Consider the following 13347-nt stretch of genomic DNA (forward strand, 5'->3'; position numbering starts at 1 on the left):
GCCTACTTGTGATCTCTATCTGTCAAATAAATAAATAAAATCTTTTTAAAAAAATGGTTAAAATCATAGTTTTTTAAAAAATATTTTATTTATTTATTTGACAGAGAAAGATCACAGGCAGAGAGGCAGGCAGAGAGTGATGGGGAAGGAGGCTCCCCACTGAGCAGAGAGCCCGATGCGGGGCTCAATCCCAGGACCCTGAGATCATGAGTTGAAGGCAGAAGCTCAACCCACTGAGCCACCCAGGTGCCCCCAAATCACCATTTTTTAAAAAAAGATTTTATTTATTTGAGAGTTTGAGTATAAGCTGGGGAGAGGAGCAAGGAAGAGGGAGAAGTGGACCCCCACTGAGCAGGGAGCCCAACGCAGGGCTTGATCCCAGAACCCTGAGATCATGACCCGAGCCAGAGGCAGATGCTCAACTGACTGAGCCACCCAGGTGGTCCTAAGATGGTCATTTTCTATGTTACATATACTTTATCACAATAAAAAAACATTTTAAAAAACACAACGTATTACCCTCACATCTAAGTGAATCTGTTCAGAGAAGAGAACAGAGAGTGTGAGTAGAGTGCCCTGCTCAGGCTGAAGGAAGCTCCAGTCTCTGCCCACAGTCTCTGGTCTGTGGGGTGTATATGTGCTGCCGAAGCGAGCACATCTGGTCTGTGGGGTGAAGTCCTCTACATTTCTTGGTGCTAAACTCTTTTCTCTCCTCCTCCTGCTCCATGAGTGATAATTCCCCCAAAGGAGAGTGGTGGGGTGGTGCGGAAACAGCCGACACCACAGGGCTGGGTGTACCTTTTTATTCTCCATGAGGTCTTCTTCCAGTGAATGTGGGAAGAAGCTTTGTTTGCTGATAAGCACCTCAGGCCGTTTAGAAACAACTCTCTTCTCAGGATCTCCTCACCAAAAAAGCTTTGGGAAAAAACGGAATTGTAAAATAGGAAGTGATCATTTGGGGAAAGGATTTGAAAGCAAGAAAGTAGCAGAAGAAGGGGGAGGGGAAACCACCCTTGCATCTGTTGCGGGCCCACGTCTTGCTTCTGTGAAGTTGCACCTCTTACGTGCCTTCTGGGAGCTGCCTGCCCTGAGTTTCCATTTAATGGTATGCCTCTCCTTACCTGCTTCCCCCCAACCTTATTTCTTCTTAAAATGAACTATTTTATATTTAAGTGAAAGTTCGTTTTCAAAAATATCAAGACACCAACTCTGAGTCTAATTTAAAAATTTCCTGACACCCTGTGGGATAATTGAAGACGAGCTGGACAGATCCCAGGAGAGAAGAGAGAGGAATCAGGGTCAGGAAATGTACACAGGCCCAGCTGGGAGCTACCTTTCCCTCTGTTCAGAGCTGATCACTAGGTGTCCCTGGCCATAAAGATCGATTGTCCTCAGCTCACTAATGTCAAAATGACTTAGACTGAAAGAGGCAGTCATTAAGGAGAGCGAATTTCTTCGTGTTTAACAAGTATTGGTTAGAACCCCTAATGACCTGCTCTCTGCTTGCCGTGGCCCTGCTTCATTGGAATGATTTGATTTGAAAAGCATTCGACTCCTATTTTAGTCACCGTTTGGTTTTTCCACCATCTGAGCCATTAGTCTGGAAAAAGAATCAGTGCGGCTCCAAGAGACAGCATTTATTCCATATTCACAGACCTTCCCCAGCTCTTCCTCACAGGCTGGCTGCTGGAGAAATCACGCCTACACACCTACCTCTTCCTTGTCACTAACCGTGGGTCTGTCCACCTGCACACACTTCTCCCAGCAACCCAAGGGAGGTTTTGTGCTGTTAGCTGTGGGGTCATCTTGTCCACACGTCACCAGTGTATCTGTCCCTGCTCCTTCCACAATCTGTGTGACTTTAGGAAGCTAGCTTGTCTCTTGGCACTGTGGTAAACACCATGGAAGATTGATCTACTACTCAGCAAGCGAAGAGAAATAAAGGGGTCTTTGCATAAGCACTTGTATTCAATAACAACAACAAAAATGAACCTTAGAAACATTGACGCTATAATTTCTTTCACTTTCTTTCTCAGATCATTTAAGTGAATCGAAGAGCAGTGATTTTTCAAAATATTTATTGTTTATAAGTCATGTGAAGGGAAGACCCAAATTAAGCAAACAAATGCTGGCATGTCTAATTATCTCTTCCTTTGGCATCTTTGTCACAGGCTATGCTAGACTGAAGCTCCGAGCTACGGGTGTGCTGGCTTCTGGAACTGTGCTATTGTTGAGGAACCCCTTACAAAGTGATTGTTATTATTTTTATTTTTTGCTGTGTTTAGAAACCATTTCCTAAACTTCAGGGAATTGCCTCATTATTTTTAAAAATGGTATTGTTGTGCTCGCTTCGGCAGCACATATATTAAAAATGGTATTGTTAAAATCATTACAATAATACCACATGGCCATTGAAAAAAGTCAAAGCAGCAAGAGATTTATGAGTAGAAATTGTTCTCCTATTTTTCTCCAACCTGTCTTACTCCCATTCTCCAGCAAAACCAGGGTCAGCAGTTTGTTGCTGGTGTTATAGGCCCATTAAACACATACACACATATAGATGCACTCAGAGGGTTTTTTGGTTTAAGATTTATTTATTTACTAGAGAGCGAGCGAGCACATAGGGTGTGGCGGGGCAGAGGGAGAGGGAGAGGGAATCCGAAGCAGACTACACGCTGAGTGCGGAGCCTGACATAGGACTCCATCTCATGACCCTGAGATCATGACCTGAGCTGAAACCAAGAGTTGGATGCTTTTTTTAAAAAAAGATTTTATTTATTTATTTGTCAGAGAGAGACACAGCAAGAGAGGGAACACAAGCAGGGGGAGTGGGAGGGGGAGAAGCAGGCTTCCCCCTGAGTAGGGAGACTGATATGGGGCTCGATCCCAGGACCCTGGGATCATGACCTGAGCTAAAGGCAGATGCTAACGACTCAGCCACCCAGGTGCCCCAAAAGTTGGATGCTTAATCAACTGCACCACCCAGGCACCCCCAGAGGTTTTTTTTGTTTTTGTTTTTGTTTTGTTTTGTTTTTGCGATAAAGATAGGATGTAAAAAGTAACGAATCATAGTTTGCATACTGTTGTGTGATGTACAGCTTTTAATCAATACTATGGCATGAACATCACTCCATATTAGTAAATGTAGATGGTCTCATTCTTGTTAACAGCTGCTTATTAGGGTTCCATAATGTGTATGTGTATCATATGCAACCACTTCCTTATTAGTGGGCTTATTCATTTATTCACCTTGATATAATAAACAGGGCTGTGCCTCCATGTGCCAAGCTCAGTGCTGTGCAGGGAATATACGATGGAGAGCAGAAGTTTACAAATCTAGGGGAGACAGACATTAATTAAAATCACAAAACCATGTCAAATGAGTGCCCTGCAAAATATAATGGGGGAAGGTAACTCAGGGAGGTCAAGAGAGGTTTCCCTGAGGAAAGACCCTTCAAACTCTGAAGATGGAGGCTTCTGGAACATTTAATTCTAAGAATTTAGGGAGGCAGGAAGAAAGGAAAGAATGTTCTAGGGCCCCGTGGCAAATGAACGCATGTGTGAGAAGGGCTAGAAGAAGGGGAGGGTGGCTGGAGTGGGTACAATGCAAGCAGGTGTTTGAGACGAGGCTGCAGGCAGGCCCAGATGAGGCGGGAATCTGTGGGCCAGTTATGGGTTTGTACCCTTACCTTGAAAGAATGTGATGCCATGATGTGCTCTAAGCAGGGGTGGTGGGGCGCCTGGGTGGCTCAGTGGGTTGAGCCTCTGCCTTCAGCTCAGGTCATGGTCTCAGGGTCCTGGGATCCAGCCCCGCATCAGGCTCTCTGCTCAGCAGGGAGCCTGCTTCCTCCCCACCCACTGCCTGCCTCTCTGCCTACTTGTAATCTCTGTCAAATAAATAAATAAAATCTTAAAAAAAAAAAAAGCAGGGGTGGTGTTGGGGTAGCATGCCCAACATGAACCTTCCTAGCTGTGGTGACGAGAGAGTGTTGGAGAGGAGTAGACCAGTTAGGAATGCATGAAAGTCAAATGGGAGAGGAGGGTATCTGGGACTAAGGAGCTGATGATGGGGAAGGAGCGAAATGGACACAGCAGAGGGCTCTGCAGGAGCTCTGGATACAAACAGGGTTGGTAGAAGGGAGAGGGAGGGAAATGTCAAGATGATTCCTAGCTACCTGGAGAGTATTTGAGAGGAGGAACATCCGAAGAGAATTGGGTTTTGGCAGTGGCAGGGGATATGATGGGTCAGAAGACGAGTTTTTGTACATATTGAGACATCCAGAGGCCAACTATGCAGTTTTATATACTTGTCCAGAGTTCGGAAGAGAGGTGTGGCCCAGAGATGGAAATCTGGGTGTCATGTGAATGGAGAGTACTATTGGTGCTGTGACAAGATTGGAGAGACAGGGGAAGAGGGTCTAGACCAACCATAAATATCCTTCTTTTCAATAGGACTGTAGAGTATTTTGTGACTGTCCTGTGGACCACTGAAAGAGACTTGGAGAGGGATGGTTTGGTGCTTCAACAGAAATTGCAAGAGGTTATCCGGAAGGCTGTATTGTATTGCACAGTGGAAAAGGCACCATTTTCTCAATGGAGGACCAACCACTCAGGCTCTACTTCCAGCTGTTTGACCTTGGGCTAGACTCATGTTTTCAATTTACTCATGTAAAAAATGAAGATCATAATATGTGTTTTCTGCCTTGCATGGTTCATGTGATGGTCAAATGAGATCATATATGTGAAAATAAATTGTCATTTTCATGATAGGTTATGAGGCTGTCTACTATCAGTGTGTTCAAATTCAATTCAGAGTTGAAGCAGAATGTATCTTTTTTCAGCATATGTTGGGCTGACATGGAGCAAAGGAATGGTTTGATTTTTAAAAGTGTCTCTCAAATATCTCCACACTATTTTAGCTGAAGTCATTGTGCTCTTTTACACAGAGAAATGGACAAAATGGGTGCCCGATGATCAGATGTACCTCAAAGACATACAGAACCAGACAAAGTCTAGAGAAGGACACCAAAATTGATCCAGAGAGTAGAGAGGGTTCTTTTGTGAGAAATGATAAAAGAATTAGGGCTCTTCATTCTGGAAAGACACAGGCCGAGAGGGGAATATGATTGAAATGTATAAAATAATGAAAATCATAGGATAAAAATATGAACTTATTAAATCCCAGAGCTAGGGACAACTTTATCACTTTAAAGAAATAGTTTTAGGGCAAAGTAAAAATAGCACATTGTTATATAGGAATAGTCCACATATGGAACTTACTACTCTCAAAGATTGCTAGGACCAAAACCAAATATTATAAGAGAAAGGTGTGTATTTCTGAAGGATAGTTTCATAGGAGATTATAAAATACAATTAAAACAATTTGGGGGGGCGCCTGGGTGGCTCAGTTGGTTAAGCATCTGCCTTTGGCTCAGGTCATGATCCTTGGGTCCTGGCATCAAGCCCTGCACTGGTCTTCCTGCTCCTGGGGAGCCTGCTTCTCCCTCTCCCGCTGCCCCTTTCCCAACCCCATCTTGCTCTCTCTCTCAAAATATAAATAAAAGCTTAACAAAAACCCAATTTGGTAAATCTCCCTGATCTTGGAGGATGGCACCATAGAGAGTGACCATGAAGCTTCCCTGTTCCCATCTGGCATCCTTTTTTTTTTTTTTTTTAAAGATTTTATTTATTTATTTGTCAGAAGGCGAGAGGGAGAAAGCACACAAGCAGGCAGAGAGGCAGGCGGAGGCAGAAAGAGAGGCAGGCTCTCCGCTGAACAAGAAGCCAGATGCCGGGCTCTATCCCAGGATCCCGGGATCGTGACCTGAGCTGAAGGCAGCGGCTTAACCCATTGAGCCACCCAGGCGTCCCCCCATCTGGCATCCTTGACCAGATCAAGATTCCTGAGCGGATATGCCAGAGAAGACTGAGCACAGGATTAGAGCTCAGTGGGCCTGGCTGCTAGTGTCACCTCTCTGACCCTAGGGAGTCATTTTTCTTTTTTTTTTAATACCTCAATTTCCTAATCTCCAAAAAGAAAAAAAAAGGTCATATCAGCATTAAATGCTGTCTAATTACTGTGAGAGAGTCCACGGAAGGGATGTCTGTGGAAGTGTTTTGTAGTTGATAAACATATCCGTATGAGCGTGAGAATTTCCACTTTTATTGTTGCATTTCCAATTCTATTTCCTTCAGGTGGGTTGACCTTCACCTTGCCCATCCTGATCGTGGCCTCGTTAGGGAGCAGTGTTTCCCAGCACAGGAATGAAGGAGAACATTGGGGGCAGGGACAATCCTCATCCTCAAGGGAGGTGGAGAGAATGTAGATCTCTCTTCTTTCACCCCCTTGCCCTTCCTGTGAAGGTGGAGAAATAAAGATAAGGAGAACTTTAAGCATCTCTCTTTCTCTTTGGTTTGTTTTGGGTAGTAAGATGTCACCTAAAAAGTGGGGTGTTCCTGGCTGGCTCAGTTTTTTGGGCATGCAACTCTTGATCTTGGGGTTGTAAGTTTGAGCCTCATGTTGCGTGTAGAGATTTCTTTAAAAAAATGAAATTTTTTTTTCAAAGAATTCACCTATTTGACAGAAAGAGACACAGAGAGAGAGAGAGAGAGGGAGAGAGAGAGCGCACACAAGCAGGTGGAGCCGCAGAAGGAGAAGGAGGCTCTCCATTGAGCAGAAAGGGCTCGATCCCAGGACCTCAATATTATGACCTGAGCCGAAGGCAGGTGCTTAACCAACTGAGCCACCCAGACAAAGCCCCGGACAATGAAACCTTAAAAAACAAACAAACAAAACCCTCAGGTGTTCCAGTTTCTGGGTGACTTCGAGGGTTCTTGCAGATCTTAGGAAAGCTAAAAAATGCGAGTACAGGGCTGGATGAGAAAAACCATGGGGACTGGTTCCTTAATGGCATCTATAGTTCAGAATTTAAGGGAAAGAGAAAGATAATGATTCTGAAATTTCCTGTCAAGATGGCCACTGCAGGTCGCTCTGCCGGAAAGTTTGATGGAGATCTGGAGGGAGAGAACGTGTCCTGCCTGGAGGGTCCTCTGAATCTCCTGTGTATCGCTAAGGAATCCGACTTTGGCAGAGGAGATCCAGGAACAGCAGGAAGAGAGAACTGACAACAAAAAACTTCTTATTTCCTCCATAGTAAGTATGGAAGCTTTGCCTGGCTTCCAGCACTGCACACACTGTACCACCTCCCCTGACCTCATTTCCCATGGGGTATAGTGGGAGGAGAAAACAGGCCCCGAGCCCAGACAGCCCTCAATTTGAATTTTGGTCTCAGTGCTAATTAGCTGTGTGGGCTCAGCTTCCAGTCCATAAAATGGTAAGGAACCCCTTACCCTTGAGTTGCAGTGAGGTCAGATGAGGTTATAATTGTGAAGCACTTAGCATAGTGCCTGTCATATCATGGGCCCTAAATAAATACCGGCCTTTGTCATGCCCCATCAGTACCCTCTACTCTAAGGAGATGGATGGCTACATAATGAGCTCTGGGAGTGCGGGGTCCAGGATGGGCTTTGCTCACTGTGTGTCTGTGGCTTATGTACACAGCGCCTGAAGAAATGAATTTCTCTGCACTGAGCCCCTCTTATTCCCTTTATGTGTGAGTTCTATCCATTCAGTGTCTGATTCAGCTTTCCTCCGGGAAACCAGCTCATACTGATCTTTCTCTCCTGGGAACTCCCATAGCACGCAGTTCAGCCCTTAGAGAGCCATGGATTTGCATAGTTGTCCCTTTGCATCATATATGTTAGTCTTAACCTTCAATGACGTTCAGCATTTAGTGAACATTGGCTACAATCTGGGCCTTGGGTTACAGACGCAACCAGAGAGTAAGTTCCTTCGTTTCAGGACCTCTTTTCTGATACTTTCCCTCCTGCATGGGATCCAGCGTAGCAAAGTGCCCATCTTGCTGTTCTTATGTGCTGCTTTGGACACACGACACAGGGGGATGCTTTGTAGGAACCTCTCCCTTTGAGGTCCTGGGAGACACATGTTCTGGCACTGATGTCATCTTCATTCCTGGGTATCTTTGAGTTGATGGGAAAGCTGTGCCGGGGGTTTATTTTGCGGCTTGTCTCCAAAGACATAAAGCAATCCTCAGAATATTTTCTTCTCGTAAGAGCATCACTCACAGGTCAGCTGGGGCCACTCTCACATGACCCAGGGCACTTGCTTAAAAGATTCCTCTTCCTTTCTTTTTGTTTTGAAATATGCAAAAAAAAAAAAAAACCCAAAAAACCCAGTGGTGGAAGCGGGACGAGGCCCACCTCACTCGCTTTGTCCATCACTTTTCTGAGGAGGGAATTAAGGACAAGGTCTTTTTGAAGGCAGGTCTGGAGACGCGGTAGCAGCATCTGCATGTCCCCTGCCTTTGGTTTCTGCTCCTGTCTCAGGTTTACCTTCTGATGTGGATTCGGTTCTGATGGAGCCGGGAACCACTGTGACCCACCAGGGACCCCTCCCTGCAGCTTGCAAGTCAGGGTCAATCACCGAGCTGTTCCCATTGAACAGCTTCCTTTTGACTTGAGCTTGTAAAATATCTGATACATTATATTTTTTTCATTTTCATCCTCTCCTTTTCTTTAAAGGTTATTTTTAAGTTAAAAATAACCATAAGGAGACCTTGTGATCCTCTTCTCACTGACCCAGATATTTTAAGTGCTGGAGAACTGACAGCAGCTCCTCATCTGGGAGTATAGGCTGGCTTTCGGGAGCCAATTAGCTAAATGTAATAATCAAATATTAATCCTATTTCCCACACATAAAACATTCTCCTTGTTTTTCCTTGCCAATCTAAACCCTATCCTCCTTTCAATGCATTGTACAAAAAGCCATAGACGGGGATAAAAGGCTTGGGTTCCGTCCCTAACTTGGAAACCTGCAAGCTGTCTGACCTTGGGCAAGTCACTTTATGTGTGCGAACCTTGGTTTCTTCTCCTGGAAAACTGAGGTGCTAACTCTCTCACAGAATGAAGTTGAAGGCTTTGGGTCTAGTCCAGTGCCTGGCGTCCACAAAACAGGTTCCAGGGAAATACTTACAAACTCCAGAAAGCCCGATTTGAGTAATGCTGAGATCATTAATCGCTCCTCTTCAGGGATTTCTGTATTCCTGAGTCTAGCTACACCATACAGTTTAACAGTTAACCTGACCTTGTCTTTCATCTGTGGCTGTAGCGTTTCCACATGCTCAAATGGTGGATAGCTTCCTTTGCAGGATGATGCCACGCATTTTATTTTTCTCGTGTCAATGTTGCAAAAAAAGGCACTTAATCCTTGATAATTGATTGAGAGAGTACATCACCCATCTTACTAAATTTGGGTTCTGTAGCACAACAGAGGTTCTTTTCTCTGTCTTTATCTCTCTAATTTTGCTGCCTGATGCTAATGGTGAGATCGTAGGAAATCTGTTAGGCTTTCATTATCTTGTCAATTTTAGCTTTTCATCAAATATGTGCTATTCATCTGTTCAGGATACTGCTGACCTGCCGTGAACATGTAGTTTGTTCGAATTGCTTATCCACTACAAGGATGGGTTTTCCACTCAGTTGGCTTTGTTTTTTTCACTTAGGCAGGGCTGAGGACAGCCCACCAAGCCACATGTGTTCCCCTGAGACCTCCAGCTTTTCCTGCCCTGGAACTGGGGTTTCTAAAGCAGGTCTACAGTTGCCCTCTTCTGTGGTGACAGGCTCTCAAGGGAATTAGAAATTTATTTTTCTATATGCAAGAGAGAGCGAGAGAGAGCTCAAGCAAGCAGGGGAGGGGCAGAAGGAGAGAGAGAGAGACTCCTCAAGCAGATTCCCTCTGGGCATGGAGCCTGGCTCTGATTCCATCCCAGGACCTGACCTGAAATCATAAGCTGGCCACTTAACCGAGCCACCTCAGCACCCTCTCAGTGGATTTAATAGCCGCCCCAAGAGCCTGTATTCTTTGGGTAAGAACAGTCATATCACCTCCACGAATGGCCCCATGAATGGCTGTGGGTTCAATTGTGTCCCCCCAGCAAAAAACATATGTTGAAATCCTAGCCCTCAGTTCCCATGGCTGTGACTTTATTTGGAGCTAGGCTCTTTGTAATCATAATCAAGTTAAGAGGAGGTCACACTGGATTAGCATAGCCCCAACCCAACGACTGTTACCCTTATAGGTAGAGAGAGATTTGGACACAGAGCAGGACCCTCATGTGAAGACAGGCACAGAAACTGGAGTGATGCAGCCATGCATCAAAGGATGCCAGGGGCTGACAGGAGCTACTAGAACCTAGGCAATGGCCAGGAACGATCCTCCCCTGGAGTCTTCAGAGGGAGCATGGCTCTACCAACACTTTGATTTCAGACTCAGGCTTCACACCTATAAGAAAATAAATTCCTATTCTTTTAAGCCACCAAGTTTGTGATCATTTGTTACAGCAGCCTTAGGAAACTAATACACTGCCCAAGAGTCTAAATATAATACAAAAAGGGAGGCTTTAATTAAAATCAATTGCCCATCTTCCCCTAAAGGGGGAATGATGCTACTAAAGCCATCATGCCTTGTGATTACCTTTGTGATTCCCTTAGTCCAACACTCCTGGGCCTCCTTCCTCATGCAGCTCTGTACATATCCTTATTTGACTCTACCTCCCACTCTCTGACCACCCCACCCCCTCCCACTGTGTCCTCAGCCTCTTCTCTGAATGTCCCTCTCACCGTTCTGCTCCGACTGATACCCGACTCACTCCTGAGGATATGGAGATACCCCTCATTGGGGCCCGATGGTGGGGCAGGGGTCGGCTTTGCTCTTCATGGCCACTCCTGGGCCATCGTTCCTCCCTGGCCCTTCCTAACCAGCTCTGAGGGATTGGCCATCCAACCCCCATAAACCTCCCATGCTGGACCGGCCACCAAACCGCGGTCCCTCCTCCCGTGCAGCGCAGAGTCCCGCCGAGTCACATCCATGCTCTTCACCACTCCTCTCCTCCCTCGTGCTCCTGGTCTGCTCGGACCAGTCAGCCCCAGCCCTGGCTGCCCTTTAAAATTATTTGGGAAACTTCTAAAAAACCTCAGGCACTCCCACCCCCACGTCTGAACCAGTTGAGCCAGAATTAGAAGATCGGAGGCCTGGGTATGTTTTAGGAGCTCCCCAGGTCATTCTAGTCTGTGGCCAGGTTTAGGACAACGGGCGTGGGTGATCACTATGCCTTCGCAGTCAGCTAGTCTTACAGTCACACTCTGTGTTCCTTGCTAGTAGGACTTGTATTAGTACTAATACTTAGGGATTTCTGGCCCCCTCCCCTGGCCGCTACCTGCTCACTTCCAGCTCACTCCCTCTGGAACCCTGCTCCAGCCATTGTTTGGTCTCACTTGTCCACCAGCCATCCCTATACTTGCCACTCTCATCGCGGCCCTCAGGCCTTGCTTTCCACCTCACCCGCCTGAGGCCATGCAGCAGGCTCAACTCCCTTGCCTCTCTCCCCTCTGCTGCCTTTATCTGGCACCCCCCCACACCTCATAACACTCTATTCACCTACTCATGTCTGCATCCAAGCACCAAATCTCCAAATGTGGCTGTGTAAAAATACACAGCCGGCTTACTGGTCTTAGTTTTATGAACTCAGAGCTCAAGTGGATTCTCAGTGCTGCCTGGAAACGCTGTCTCATTTCCCCAGTTCATTTGCTTCCCCCTTATTCAAGAGGCTCTTTTACACCTTCTCTCTGCATACCAGCTCCCTCCAGGATCCAACCTTCTCACTCCTCCGTGAGGCCGACCTTGTTCCCGTCCCAAGATATTTGCAGTTATAGTTCACTCTACCTTCCACACTTTCCCCCGGATCTTGCCATAGAACACCCCTCCCTCGATTTATCTCACCTTCTCAGGGAAGTATTCCCTGACTCTTCTACCTAAAATAAGCCTCCCCCCTCGACTCTGACGCTCTATCCTCTGACTCGTTCTTATTTTCTTTATAGTACTTCCCATCACCTGATATGATGTGATGATGTGGTATGATGTGATGGATTTATTTTTGTTTGCTTATCTGTCTCCCTTATAAGCATACAGACTTTATGAAGCCAGTACCCTTTCTTTCTTTCTTTCTTTTGTTTTTTTTAAAGATTTTATTTTTGAGGGGCGCCTGGGTGGCTCAGTGAGTTAAAGCCTCTGCCTTCAGCTGAGGTCCTGATCCCAGGGTACTGGGATCGAGCCCCACATTGGGCTCTCTGCTCGGTGGGGAACCTGCTTCCTCCTCTCTCTCTGCCTGCCTCTCTGCCTACTTGTGATCTCTGTCTGTCAAATAAATAAATAAAATCTTAAAAAAAGAAAAAGATTTTATTTTTGAGTAACCTTTGTTATGGGACTCAAACTCATAACCCCAAGATCAAGAGTCACATGTTCTACCAATTCAGCCAGCCAGATGCCCCCAAAGGCAGTTCCCTTCTCATCTGCCTGGTTCATGTCTAGATCCCCGATACCAGGTCCAGTGCCTGGCACACAGTAAGCTCTTAGTGAATGAAGGAGTGAATGTATGAACACAGGAATGGGTCTATGTTGTGTATTTTTGAACTGCTGACTTGGGAGGCTGTGAAGACAGTAATGAATACATGTCCTGAATCCAAAGTCTGGTTCCACCTGGGCTAGCTGGGCGGGGAGACATAGAGTGCATTACTCAGTCTCTCTGAGCTTCCGTTTTCTCATTTGTAAAGAGGGGAGGATCTCAGTTGGTGAATATGTGGAGACACAGGGAGACTGGCCTGTGGAGAGAGGGCATGGAATAATAATAATAATAATAATAATAATAACAACTAATATTATTAAGTTACAGTTATAAACCAGAGACTGTAGCACTTTCCTAAGTGCTTTACCCATAACGATTCAATTGCTGTTTACTCTTGAATAACATGGGTTTGAACTGCCTGAGTTCACTTAAATGTGGATTTTTTTTTAAAAGATTTTATTTATTTATTTGACAGAGATCACAAGTAGGCAGAGAGGCAGGCAGAGAGAGGAGGAAGCAGTCTCCCTGCCGAGCAGAGAGCCCGATGCGGGGCTCGATCCCAGGACCCTGAGATCATGACCTGAGCCGAAGGCAGAGGCTTTAACCCACTGAGCCACCCAGGCACCCTTATATGTGGCTTTTGGGATAAATTCAGTACAGTGCTCTAAATGTATTTTCCTTAGGATTTTCTTTTCCTAGCTGAATGCGTTGTAAGAATATGTATCATAACATGTATAATGTACAAAATATGTGTTAATTGACTATTGTCACTAAGGCTTCTGGCGGTGACAGGCTATTAGTAGTTGAGCTTTTGGGGAGTCAGAAGTTATTCATGGAGTTTTGACTGCACAGGGGGCTGGGGAATGGA

The 13347-nt window shown here is 45.6% G+C and overlaps 1 long non-coding RNA gene across 1 annotated transcript; it reads left to right on the forward strand.

The window, feature by feature from the left end:
• Positions 1-2216: 2216 nt before the first annotated feature.
• LOC122918148 lies at positions 2217-4769 on the forward strand. The gene is made up of 2 exons (XR_006386564.1): positions 2217-2249; positions 4453-4769. It is a non-coding gene; the product is annotated as an uncharacterized LOC122918148 (long non-coding RNA).
• Positions 4770-13347: the final 8578 nt, after the last annotated feature.

This window comes from Neovison vison, chromosome 10 (genome assembly GCF_020171115.1).
Source record: "Neovison vison isolate M4711 chromosome 10, ASM_NN_V1, whole genome shotgun sequence".
NCBI classification, from domain to species: Eukaryota; Metazoa; Chordata; class Mammalia; order Carnivora; family Mustelidae; genus Neogale; species Neogale vison.